This window comes from Harpia harpyja, chromosome Z, assembly GCF_026419915.1.
Source record: "Harpia harpyja isolate bHarHar1 chromosome Z, bHarHar1 primary haplotype, whole genome shotgun sequence".
NCBI classification, from domain to species: domain Eukaryota; kingdom Metazoa; phylum Chordata; class Aves; order Accipitriformes; family Accipitridae; genus Harpia; species Harpia harpyja.
This window is the reverse complement of record NC_068969.1, coordinates 78,450,053-78,463,411: the sequence shown is the minus strand read 5'-3', so window position 1 is coordinate 78,463,411 and position 13,359 is coordinate 78,450,053. Positions and strand designations below refer to the sequence as shown.

At 37.9% G+C, this 13,359-nt stretch overlaps 1 long non-coding RNA gene across 1 annotated transcript in view; it reads right to left on the bottom strand.

The window, feature by feature from the left end:
• Positions 1-2,346: 2,346 nt before the first annotated feature.
• LOC128137862 (uncharacterized) overlaps positions 2,347-13,359 on the bottom strand; it is a 32,103-nt gene continuing 21,090 nt past the window's right edge. Inside the window, exons 3-4 of the long non-coding RNA XR_008233889.1 lie at positions 5,579-5,664; positions 2,347-3,973 (exon numbers count right to left, since the gene is read on the bottom strand). This is a non-coding gene — a long non-coding RNA (uncharacterized LOC128137862). The remainder of the gene's footprint in view (positions 3,974-5,578; positions 5,665-13,359) is intronic.

Below are 13,359 nucleotides of genomic sequence, written 5' to 3'. Positions count from 1 at the left end.
TTTCTAGAAATCTGAAAATGCAGTAAGGGGCACCTTAGAGCCTTCTGAGTAACAATAGGTAACAAAGCCTTTTGCATCAAAAGCCTTCCTCTAGATCATGACTTATGCAGGAGTTAAAACGCAACATGATGTTTCAAGACTGACAATTCTGTGATATGTTAATTTGGAGAGGTTTTTTTTTCTAGAAATATATAGAACTACAAAGAGTTCTATTTTGCTCTCCTATGTTCCTCTCCCATCATGTCTTTGAAGAGTATGCAAGGTTATATTAAAAAAAACCCACTGTTTTCCAGTTCTACTGATCTGATCAGCTTATGAAAATAATAAAAAAAGGATATATATTAAAATAATGTTAAGCATGTTCCTTAAGGATGCACTTTACAGGAAATCAAGATTTATTGGTCCCTTATATTTGTGTGAATATTCAAGGGCAGTTTCTCCTTTCTGTCTAGTAATTGCAGATATCTTAAACTTCTTATATTCTTACTTACCTTCAAGGAGATATGAGCTATGGCATATCAGCATGTCAACACTAAGCCTGAATTTTGTTTGCTGAAATAAGGGCAGGGGAGAAGGCCTTATAAAAGGGCCCTGAATGCTTTTAAGGAAGCAGACCTTTTTCAGTTTGGATTACCAGGATTTCTGATGACTGCTTTCAGAAAAGCGTAAGTCTTTGGCATCTAAGAACTGATTTCTCAGTACCCACCCCACCGCCTTTCTTTTTTTTTTCTCCATAAGCCGTGGAGATAACTGAGCAGAACTAGTCACTCTAGAAATCAGAGGGCTCTTCATACAGATACTCACATGAGCCTTAGTAATTCAGACATTTGTCTACAAGTTAGCAAATCAGTCATCTTCATCCCTGCCTTAGAGCAAAACTGTGGTCTTTGTACTGTTGATATTATTATTCTGAACAGAACAGGTGCACTTTTCTGGAAGCAATGACATATGGGAAACTGTCTCCTCCCTGAATCTCTTCCTGTAGTCCAGCCAAGTTTAAAAATAAATTCAGTCTTTCTGGATTCCTCATCCATGACTGCGTCCTCTTAGCCACCCATATATCCTTGCACTTGTCCTAGTTAGTTCTGCGATAAGCTGGGTTTCTTTGGTTGTTCTTGTAACTATGAGGCTGCAGAGCATGTGTATATGGTGCTGACAATGTGTAAGACAGGACTTCCAGTCTCAGTGTTGCCATTATTTCCTGTTTTTTTTAAGACAATTACATAATCTAAGCCAGGTCCACAAGGGAAATTGCATGTAAGAGGAAAGAGGTTGTAAAAACTTCTTTAAAAGTGAAAGAGGGAGAAGCATCTGGGTGAGTTAAAATGCGAGCACTGCCAACCAGAAAGCATGCAAAGTTCTGGCAGATAATGAATTAAATTAAGTTTTGCCACACGTTCACTTGAAAACTGAGCAGTGTTGAGCTCTCCTAGCTGTCAAAAACTAGATGACATTGATTCTGTTTCCCAGTTTAGGACATGTATCTGAAGTAATCTAATCCTTAAGAAGAACAGTCTGTGGTGGTGCATTTCTTCCCCCTCTCTGGGCCAATCTATGAACTTGCGAAGTCTCAGTAGGCCTTAGCATAAGTGTTATGAGTTGGGCAGTTAAGCGTCCATTGACCGTACCAGGAACTCTGGTACGATATAAACTGTTGACCAAGTCTGGGACTAGGAGTTGGCCCAGCTGCACGTAGACTCCGACAGGAGTTTAGAAAGCAAAGAGATCTTCTCTGAACCTCGTGACTCAACAGGAGGGTCTCCCCTACCTTTTTACATTCCTGATCTCTGTACAAATCATCAGAAATCAATTCTAACTTGATTTTCATTTGCTTGTTTCCCTTTTACCCTATTGCATCTTTGGTCTCTGTATACATAATTTTAGTTTGATTCTGACTTAATTTTCCTGTGTGTGTTTCATCCATGTATTAAGTAATAGAGGAAATCTTCCTATGGAATTCTGTGAAGTCATACTTTTATAAATTCCTATTAAATTATTTTTGCTAATACCCTTGAAGGTGATTCTTTAAGTGGTCCGAACCACTCCATTTTGTGATACAGTCATGGAGAAATTCTAAACCAGTTTTTTCCTGTTGAGTTTACTGCTTAGAGGATATAGATGCAAACTGGTGCAAAATCTTCAGAGGAGGGGAAGAAATTAGTAAAATGTTAGAGTAAATGTTGTCTGAACATTTTTATTGACTACTCTTCTAGTTTCACACCATTTAAAATAACATTGCAATGACTGTAGAAATGTCATTTTATCTAAAAGGATGATTTGAACTCATGCTTTTAAAAAAGCATTGGATTTAAATTGAGATTACATTTATAAATGTTTTACATACTCACTAATGATACACTCATTAATTTACAATAAGCTGTGTTACTGGAGTATAAGAATTCTGCTTCATATCTGAAGCAACCTGGAAAATGAAAATTCCATTTGAACACAAACTAGTATAAATGTTTGCACCTTTAAATTCTACAAAAGCAATAATTACACAAAACAAAGGAAAATGTAGGTACTAGCATGTTGCATGCACCCTGCAGACTTCTGCTGGCTTTTGTGGATTTCTACTTCTCAAAGCTATGCCTTCTTTTTGAGATACTGAATCAAAGTACACTCTGGTCTGAGTGTATGCCTCAGGTTTCTCTGACAATAGAGTATAAAATCTCCCAGTTCATTGGCTAAGCAAGATTGTCATTCAGGGAAATCAAATGCCAGTGCAACATCTTCCATGTAGAGATGCCTTCTCCCATGCTGGGGATTCTGTCTCTTCTGATAATGAACCGTTTGTTCTCAAGTCTTTCAGTGCTGTTTCGTTTTTCCTTTTAAAGAGTATCTCACCTTTAGAGAAAAAATGTACTCAGGATTCATGTCAGGGAATTTGACCATGAGGTGCAAACCCCAATTTTCAATGGGTTTTGGTACCATTTTACTTATCAAATCCTGCTCTTGAGGTGCTGTGCACATGGGTGTATAGCTCTGCTCACATACATCACTGGGGAGGAGAAAATTTAGTTTCTAAGAGTATTCAGAAGTGCATTACTCATGTATCAGTGTGATATCTTACTATTTCAAAACAAGAAATTGTATCTGGCTTTTGCATGTGCAGGCAGTTACATGAAAGTTTTATTCCACTCATTTCAGAAATCTTTTCAAAGTGTGGGTCCTGACCAATTAGTATCAGGTCAAGAAAACATGGTTTTATTCGTTAGCTAAACAGGAGCTCTAAACCCTGAAAAACCTCTGATAGATGGAGGCAGAGACCAAGTCCACATGTTTTTTTCCAGACACATTCGTTTATAACTGCACAGGAACAGAGTTCCAGAGTATTTCTCTTTCTATTATAGTATCACATTATCATAGAGAGAAGCAAATGCCGGTACGTACTATTCTTGTGGTAAGGCTAGCTGCTATGGGCTGTCTATATGGCACAGTGCAGTGCTATGCAAATATACTGAAGGCAACTCTGGTACCAGATACAACAGAGTTGCACTAGCACTTAATTAGCCCAGCCAAAGGGCGATACTAACATAGTTACACAGCTAGGGCTCCAAAAGCAATGTCTTTCAGCACTTTCTCTACATGGTGATAATTAGGCAGACTGTGACTTTGTAACACTGCATGAGATGCTGCATTAGGCTGTGTGAGAGATCAAGCAAATGTTCTGTAGTTAACAAGCTGCTGCTTCTAAGTCTGACGTGAGTAAGCATGCACTACTGTGAATTTTCTATTAGTGGAAAATGCTAAAAAAAGTTTTAGTAATTGTTCCTGGTCAGAAAAGAAAGAATGAAATAATAAGCATAACAGAGAACAAACAAAAGGAGGAGCACACAAACCAGAAGCTTGTAAGATGTTGAGAATTCCTTCTTCTCCTCTGCCTTCAAAATCCAACATATTCAGGAGAATTTCCTTTGGAGTGTCTGAATCTTCTTGTGACTCCATCCAGAGAAAGGTATATCTGGAAAACCTTTAATAACAGAGAAGCAACACATCTATCATGATGCTTCAAGTATTCTGTCCCTCAGTGAGCTCTCTGCATTCAGATCTCGATGTCTGAACAGAAGACTGTCAAAGATAATGAGACACTGTGCTGAAGAAGAGATGTCCTTATGCAGAGGTCATCAAAGAGCTGTAAAGTTTTGACTGTATGTTCTTGAGTTGCACATATGACATAATTGCTAGCATTTATCATACTTCCAATTGGGATACCTCCTGAAAACACTGCTATATAGGATTATGTTAGAAGAAAATTTTTTCTTTAACCCACTAGTTTTGCTATAGATAATGGTGTCATTTCTGACTCAACATTTCTGCTGAACTTCTCTGTGTTATCACTGTATATTGGTATTCAAATGTTATTTAGGAACAACTTTAAGAGAAAAAACAAGTAGCTGGTTTTTGATTGCATTGTAACACGTAGAAAGATTCCAGTCTTGTTTCCCTTCATGGCTATTCATTACACTCATGACTGCAATTCATCTGTTTGTATCCTAAAATTGAAGAAGAATTTGAAGAAAAGGCCAGGAAAATTTGATAAGGCATAGGTCTGCTTGTCTATAAAAGCTGGATGCCCTTCACCTGAAAACACCTGGCTATTAAGGAACCGGTATCTGCTCCATTTATTGCAGAGATAAGAGAGAAAAAATATGATAGGATCACATTCCTGTTAGTGCTCTCGGTTTCCAAACTTCATTTGAGTTCTTCTTTATGCATTAAAAGAAAAGCTGTCTTCATTTGATGTGAATTATACCATCAGGAGAAAAGAGCTGCCAGGGCAGTAGGAGACAAGTAATTTTTAAGAAAATCTGTAAGGAACAGAAAACCTGTTTCTTTCACCTATACGTATGTTCGAGGTGTCTGACCTTCTTAAGCTACACATAACTAAAATAACAGAGCTCTGTCACTTGCTACTGCCTTGGTTATAGTAGTTAATGTGTTTTTGGTAGGGTTTTCACCTTTCTACTCAGTAGTCCCTGTAAGTACATGTATAGGCTCAGCCAAATGAGAATTGAGGTGTCCGTACGTACCTCAGGGCAAGGTTATTTTGCTCCAGAAATTCTTTACTAAGTGACTAATTGTCACCGAGTTCTGTTAGCAATGAAAGGGCCATTTCTGCTTCACACTAAGATATGATGACCTTGAATCTTCATCTGTATGGTTGATTTCCCATCTGTTTATACAGCCCTGTAACTTGCTGTGGGCTTCTCACAGAGATACAGGCTCTAACCCCATGCATGGAATTGCAGGAATACTTCAGATAATATTTATAATTTTCCAGGAGGAATATGATTGTCATTATGATCAAATAGCCAGTATTATTAATTATAGTAATCTTGCACAATCAAGATCAATCCAAACTTTGCTATTGAGCTGCTAATACATTGCTAAAGCCTGAATTTGCAAGAGCTTTTGTGCATGAGTAGTCTCAAAGATATTCTTTTTCCAGTGGGGTGAAGTCAGATTCCTACAGTGGACAAGCAGGGGGAGAAGCACGCTTGAATTCCGGCTGGTATCTCAATACAAGTCTCATAGCTATATCACTTGCTTGGATAAACCACAGTGAATATATTACCTGTGTTCAGTGAGTCTGAGGTAATGTTGAGGTTCTCATCATATGTGCCTCTGGACTCTTGAATTTTCTCTCTTAAATTGTGACTCCTTTTATGAAACAGAAAATGGATTAATCTCTGTAGTTGTTGCAGACAAAAGACAAGTCTTTGAAACAAGACCACAGTCCCACTCCCACATACAAAACACTGAAGAATTAATGGTCAGTAGGAATACTTCAAAAAATGTACATAAAGCCTTGAAAAACTTACATCACTGTGTCTTTTTTCATGTATGTCATCAATATTTCAGTTTTTTGCAATTATTTCCATTTTTATTCTTTTTTCTATTCTTAATGTTCATTATTTTTTCAGTTGATTCCTATATTCTCCTCAGTTTCTCCTTGCATGCTATTTTTCACTGTAAATAGTTAACCAGATACTTCAGGTTTTGTTTTGATTTGTGGAAATACAATCTCTCAAAGCTAGGTGTTGTGGATTCCTGCAACTTTTGCCTATTCTTCTAAGAAACACACATATTCTATTCTCTAGTAGGTTAAAAATGTGCAAGTTTATTTGTTTTACTTAAACTTCATAAACTGTGTTGGCTTTCTGGGTGGAGCAGTGATTAACAGCAAAATAGGAACTAGCCAGGGACTTTTTCATAGTGACTCCCTTCTTTGAATGTTGCACTTAGAAACACTTCCTGTCAGTACTTCACTTTCTCACTTAAAGTGATGTTAATAATCAGAAGCTAAAATGCTTATTACTTTTACTATTAAAATGGGGTTGCCAGCTTCCACTTAAGAAAAGACCTACAAAATTATCTTAAAATTCCTGCTGCTAAATGCCAGGCACTCTCTAAAAGCTGGAATTTATGCAAGCAGAGAACTTCCTTGCTCGAACAGCTGCAAAGTCAAGTTGCAATGATGCAGCACGCTTGTTCTTCCCAAAGGTAAAGAGAAGAGAACTTGCAGTGCTTTATTACTTGAAACATCATGACCTGGAGTTCAACAATGTGCAGCTTTCCATACACAGGGTTGCTAAATCTGTAGTATTATATATGTGCATAAAAAGACGTGACAATTTTTTTTTTGTTTAGGTTACAGATCATCATGTTACTCTGGTTTGGTGTTCATTTAGATGGGACAATGAGTCCAAACTGATCATTTAACCTTTGGGGATGTACTTAACATTGTGTTAGGTTCTTCAGCATTGTTGCTTGTGTTCCCAGAGCTGTAGAGAAATTTTGAGATGCTTAACACTGAAATAATTAAAAACATTAGACAAAGCAGTTAGCATGTTTAAAAATAGATGTTTTCTTATTGTGGAGATCTAATCAATAAATTGTATACCCAAGTGCCCCATGTGAAATCCATCAGAAAACTGATTATTTTAAATCCAATCTTTAAGTCTATAAATGAATATCAGTGTGATAGCTGAAAGATGCTTGCCAGGCAATGAAAAACAGGGTGTGGAGTTGGTGGTCTTTTTTCCTGAAGTTATTAGTTAGTTAACTTCTTTTCAGTCAATGTTCCCATAGACTGAAATTCCACACGTACTTACCCTTAAGTTACTAGCCATTTAATACTAAGGCTGATCTTTTCAGGGAAGGGATGAGGTATTTTACTCTCAGTTCTGTAGTGGTAAAGGCAACAGGAATTTAGTCTTGTTTGTTGTCTCCAAATTTACTACAGTGTGTTTCAGAGCATCAATTTTTTTAATATATTTTCAGGCTACTCCAAATTATCATTTCAGTTTATGTTTCTTAAGATAGCACTACCCCTGTTGCTGATGGTTTCTTGTCTGGCAATCAACAAGATGACATCCATTCCCATGCCAAATGAAAAGGTCAAAAAGAAGTTATATACAGCATATTTATTATCATGAACTACCTGCAATTCTTCCCACTGTGAATCTAGTGGTAAATATTTAATCTGTTAGTATCCACCCCCAAACCCATGCTTTTTATTTATTAAATATAGTAATTTCTTAAATATTTTTATGGTAGTCCTATAGCACAGGAAGTCGATAAAACCTTACTGCAAACACTTAGCTCAAGGTAAAAAAAAAATAGCCAGAGTCAGAGCATTGTCATAAACTTTTATTTATGAGCATTTTGTGTTTCAAAAGTAATTGCTGAAGTAAGCAATGGCTTAAGTGCTTTGGATTGTTTCTTTGACCTTGTTATTAGTTATTTCACTTTCACGGTGATAGTGAAATTATGATTCTCATTTGTAAACTCCCCCTCTTAACTGTGTTTGAATTGCATCACCATGTTAAATAAAAACATTGCTTTCTCATACCCACAGTGCAATCTGACACGTTTTGAGTCAGCAATTTGTTTGGTGGATAGAATGATTTTGGTGACAGTTCACATTTGGCACACTGGCAGATTCTTGGAGAGTGTGGCTCAATGAAATCAGTGTCTTCCAAGCTTTTCAGCAAATGTCTAAGGGAGTGGGACTGGAGTAATGTCATGTGCCACAGCATTTATTGCACAGCAGAAAGAACTTTTTTTTTTTTTTAAAAAAGAATGATTTGGGAGGATGGAAAAGTTTATTATTCTCCTGGTAGACTTTTTCAGGCCACTAAGGATTTGGTCCTGCTGCTGTTCAAATTGATAGCAAAATTCTCGATTATTTTGGTAGGATTAAACCCAAAAGCAAATGGAGTTCTGTAAAGCTACCAAAACCATAACATAAATGTAGGAAATACAAGCTACGATCAATTTGACCTAGGGGTTTTTTTTGGTTAGTAACCGAGCACCTTGCACAAGGTTTTTTTTTATCTTTAAGACAAACCAGAGACTCAAGTGGAAAATCCAACATACAGCCTTATTATGGAATTTGTCACAGCTGAAAGTCTTGAATACAGAAATAAAAGCACTGATTACTATAAACTATAAATGCATTTTCTTCCAATCCTCTTCTGTGAGAGATATTAGTCATCAAAGAAGTCTTTGAAGGCTAAATTTACAAGGTTGCAACTTAAGCACTCAGTAAGTTTCCATCTGATACAATTTCAGAAGAATGGTAGTAGACTAAAATGTTTATTATTTGGTGTTTAGAACTGAAGGTACCTGCTGGCTTTACACAAACATTCAGAAGTAGAACTTTTTATTTATTCAGGAAAAATGACGTGTTAAAGGGAGTCAGAGCACTGTGTACCAGTATGCCTCTGCCTTAGTGGTATCACCCTGGAGGATTTAAGTATTGTGAGTAATGAATTGCTCATTTAAACTGAACAAAGGAGTAGGAGTTTGTCATACAGTGTCTATACGGGAAGAATCAGAATAAGTACAACTACAGTCCATTCACCTAGTAATCAAAAGCTATAATTAATTTAGGAATGGATTTGAACTACTGAGATAGAAAGAAATTACATGCCATTACTAAACCCATGGCCTCATTAATTCCCAAGATTTCTGATCATTGGAATTAAGATGAAAGATGTCAAGAGATTCCACATGAGAAGGGATGTGTGTATGTTGAGAGGAGACTCTTTTTACAATTAGGTTAAGAAAAGAGCATATACACAAACATGAAGCAGTATATACATACCAATTTGGCACTGAGAAAGCCCTGAGAAAGTAAGCAAAGAGTGCTATAGTCTAGTTTGGGGCAAAATTCTTTTTAATTAAATCATAGCTATTAAGTCTTAAGCTGCACAACTGAAGAAGCAGAATAATGCTTTCAACTGTTCTTTCTAAACAATTTTCCGTCAGTAGCCAAGTTTTCAAGAAGCAGCCTTCATTTGAGCTCTCAGAGTATACAAATGTCACATAAGTATAGTTAGAAAGGTCAGAAACAGCATTATCCCCATATTGTCTCTATCAAAGTGCAGAAGTGACAGAGTACACACGGCAAGCAGGAAACATGTCAAGAACTTACTAGCTGCAGCAGCTGTTCTTGCAGAAGTTCAGTTTCTCTTCAGGCTAAATGCACTGTCACTATTTAAAGGAAATACTAAAGAACAAATCAGCATTTTTCCAGTGTAGCCACATGCAGTGTCACAACCACCAAAAAAGACTCTTAGTTGAACCTTCTCAACAGTCTCCTTCCTAATCAGCTTACTTTTGCCAACTTCTTATCTGCACAAATTGTCTAAATCACTTTTTGGGAAGAAAGAAGGGCCACAACCTTTCTTCATTAAGTGTCTAACTTAAGGCAGCCATTCAAGTCTTCCAACCCTTCAAAGTGCCTCAAGAAGTGAGCTGAGGCCACCATTCTATTCCACAAGAAGCCCAGTTCTCTGTCATATGCTCCCATTACCTATCTGCTAGTCATACGTGAAGGAGTCAAGGAAATCTGGCCTTAGGACCATATTAAAAGCTCACTCAACATATGACAAATCTTTTGACAAGCAACTCCCTTAGGCATTTTTGAAAATGTGCACACATGTTTTGTCTTTTATTACTGTTTCATCTTCTTATAGAAAGAATGTGAAAACTGAAGTGTTTTTCATGAGTTGTTATTTAAAATAGAATTAAAGTAGCCATTTGTCTGGGTGTCAGTTTTATCCTATTGCATTATTAACCCACATTTTATAGTACTGGCCATAAATATAAAAACTGTGTTATAAACACAAGGGAAATTGACAGGTGAGGTTAGGCAAATAAATAAAAGAAAAAATAATATTAGGGAAAGCAAAAATGGAAGTAGAAGAAGAGACTTGTAGACCGAAAGAAAAAGAAGTATAGGTACCTTGATAGGAAAAAATAAAAGCAGAAGCACTGTTTCTCTGTTCTTGCTATCCATGGCATAGAGCATCCATCCCACAACTCCTCAATTGCAGAGAAGCTGCGATGATTTCAGCCTACTGTTTCATACCTCCACCACTTGGCAGGTATTATTAAGTTCAAATTAACATGACAAAGGAAAAAAACCCTTTATTTCTGAATGCCTAGGCCTCACATAGGACAAATACAGTAGCTAGGCAGATGCAAATAAATTAAGAAAATTGAAAAGGAACTAGAAAGGCTGGAATGATTGCTGCCAGTAATCTGAGTAAAGGCTTGAACTCGCTCATCTTGTACATGTAAACTTCTGCCTTGACTTAGTATGAGTCTTGTCTGCATTTAAGAGCTATATGGTTATATAATTAGCCAGAACGTTAATGGTACTGATGCTACGTCCTCCCTAGTACAGAGAGAGTTTCATTCCAGCTGCATTTTGACAGTAAGGTAGTTCCCCCAGAAACCCCAACTCACAACTTGCAGGCAAAGAGCTGCCCTCTTCAAAAACTGAATGAAGTTCAAATCAAGTTTAAAAACCTATTTCTCTGCTAAACTGTGTGAAGGATGTGGGAAATGTTTCTCCATACTTTCATACTTTCATGTCTTTTTTTTTTCAGATACACAATGGGTTGTTATTAGGGGGCAAATGCTTGTAATGGTGTGCATGTGCAGCCCTAAGTCCTGTTTTCAGATGTGTAAAACACTGTCTTTTTACAGTATTGTACAGACTCTCCAGGGGATGACATGTATACAAGGCAAAACAAGGAATTTTGAGATTGATGCTTTAGAAAAACAAAGATCAGATTTTCCTGTTTGATATACTCATGGCACTCCTAGTGAAGTATAGGGAAGTTAGGTGTTACATCAGAGGACAGAACCTCAAAAAATGTCTTTTTTCCTCTGCTTACAAATATAAACAAAATGAACTCATTTCAAACTGATGCCTTTTTAATCAGAGTGATATTTCAATGCTACACATTGAGAAAAACACATCATCTCATGTTTGTAATTTGGAGAAGCATGTGAAAGGGGTGAAAAGAGGCTAAAATTATCCTAATTTTAATGATACAGCTTATAAATCACAGTATTTTGGTATCCAAAGAAACAACTCTGGGCTGTAACTTGTGTTTGATTTTCTTCTCCCTTGCTTCTTGTAGGGTCATAAGCTGCATGCAAGACGACTATGAAGATTATATGTTTGAATGAGGAGGCCTTTACACCCTTCTTCACACAGGTGCATGGGAGTACCTAGAAGGCAATCTAGCCTATCAGAATAAACTTACCTGCCTTGGAAAAACAGAAAATACTTATGAAAATAAAGGTGGCTTTGAGATACTGAGAGCTTATATTTCTTTCCTCGCCCAGTCTTGGATAAAAATTTCAGAAGTATCCAATGCCTTACTACATTTCCCAAATGCTTAGCAAGTGTAATTGGCATAGAGTAAGTTTAGTAGCTGATACAGAGCGTAGTGTTCCTGAAGTATTTTGTATAACACATTTTCCAATAAATCTCATAATTGTCAAATATTAATAAGCAGGGTACTGAATGTCACAAAGCAGAGTAGCAGCTTTGCTGGCAGAGCAAAGCTTTGGCAGAGAGGAGAGAATCATTTTCCTAACACAGAAAGTAACCATAGCTGGGAAATGAGCAGAGGAAAAATCCACCTTTACTCTAAATATAAGCATAATTTAATGTCCTCTAGAAAAGCAATAGACTATTATCCCAGTCATCAGGTGCAACTTATCAGCAGAGGCTGTGCTACTGGTAGACTGACATAGTTTTAGGTAATTTGAAAGTATTAATCTGTTTGGAGACAACATTTCTGGAATAGTACTCATGTAGTCTGGTTACCTGAACACAGAGGGACTTCTTATGAGGCCACTGAGATAATTCTGTGTGCTAAGGTGTGAACTTCTACATTTCTAAATGTACTTCCTTAAAAATCCAGTTCAAAGTCAAAACACAGCATAATTAGCTGCCACAGTCCCTGAAACAACAGCTGGGTTATGAAGGTGGTGATTCTGTAGCTTTATCTAATGCAGAGTGCCCTGAACAGTGAGACTATTAGATGGGTTGCTGCAAGTGCAGTCGCCCTGCACAGATGTTCCCAGGTGCTGCTGGTCCTCTGCGGACTCCCGGCATGGCTGCCTCCTCCTCTGTCCCACCTCCTGTCTTTACAGGAGGTGGCAGACTTCCAGCTGCCTCGGCGCTGCTCTTGTGGGCAGCTCTCCCTTCAGCTCACTGAAACTGCCCGTTGTGTTATTGGGAGTGAATCTTTTAGTCATGTGTGCTGGTTTTGGCTGGGATAGAGTTAATTTTCTTCATAGTAGCTAATACGGGGCTATGTTCTGGATTTGTGCCGAAAACAGAGTTGATAATGCCGAGATGTTTTCATTACTGCTGAGCAGTGCTTACATAGAGTGCAGGTCTTTTCTGCTTCTCACCCCATCCCACCAGTGAGGAGGCTGGGGGTGGCTCAAGAAGTTGGGAGGAGACACAGCTGGGACAGCTGACCCCAACTGACCAAAGGGATATCCCATACCATGTGACGTCATGCTCAGCATATAAGGCTGGGGGAAGAAGGAGGAAGGGGGGGATGTTTGGAGTGATGGCATTTGTCTTCTCGCGTAACAGTTATGCGTGATGGAGCCCTGCTTTCCCAGAGATGGCTGAACACCTGCCTGCCAATGGGAAGTAGTGAATTAATTCCTTGGTTTGCTTTGCTTGCGTGCACAGCTTTTGCTTTACCTATTAAACAGTTGTTATCTCGACCCATGAGTTTTCTTACCGTTACTCTTCTGATTCTCTCCCCCATTCCACTGGTGGGGAGTAAGCAAGGGGCTGTGTGGTGGTTAGTTGCCATCTGGGGTTAAACCATGATATCATATTGGTGGTGCAGCTGTTTACAAGAGAGAAGGATGGAAATTTTCAGAGCAGTGATTCATTTCATTTTGCAGTGCTTGGGTGCCTGAGGTGAGAAAATCCCCCCCCCCCCCGGGTTCCTGAGTATGTAAGAATGAGATTTGTACAATAAATTATAGGAATAAACTGCACAGGAAGTTCTGCAT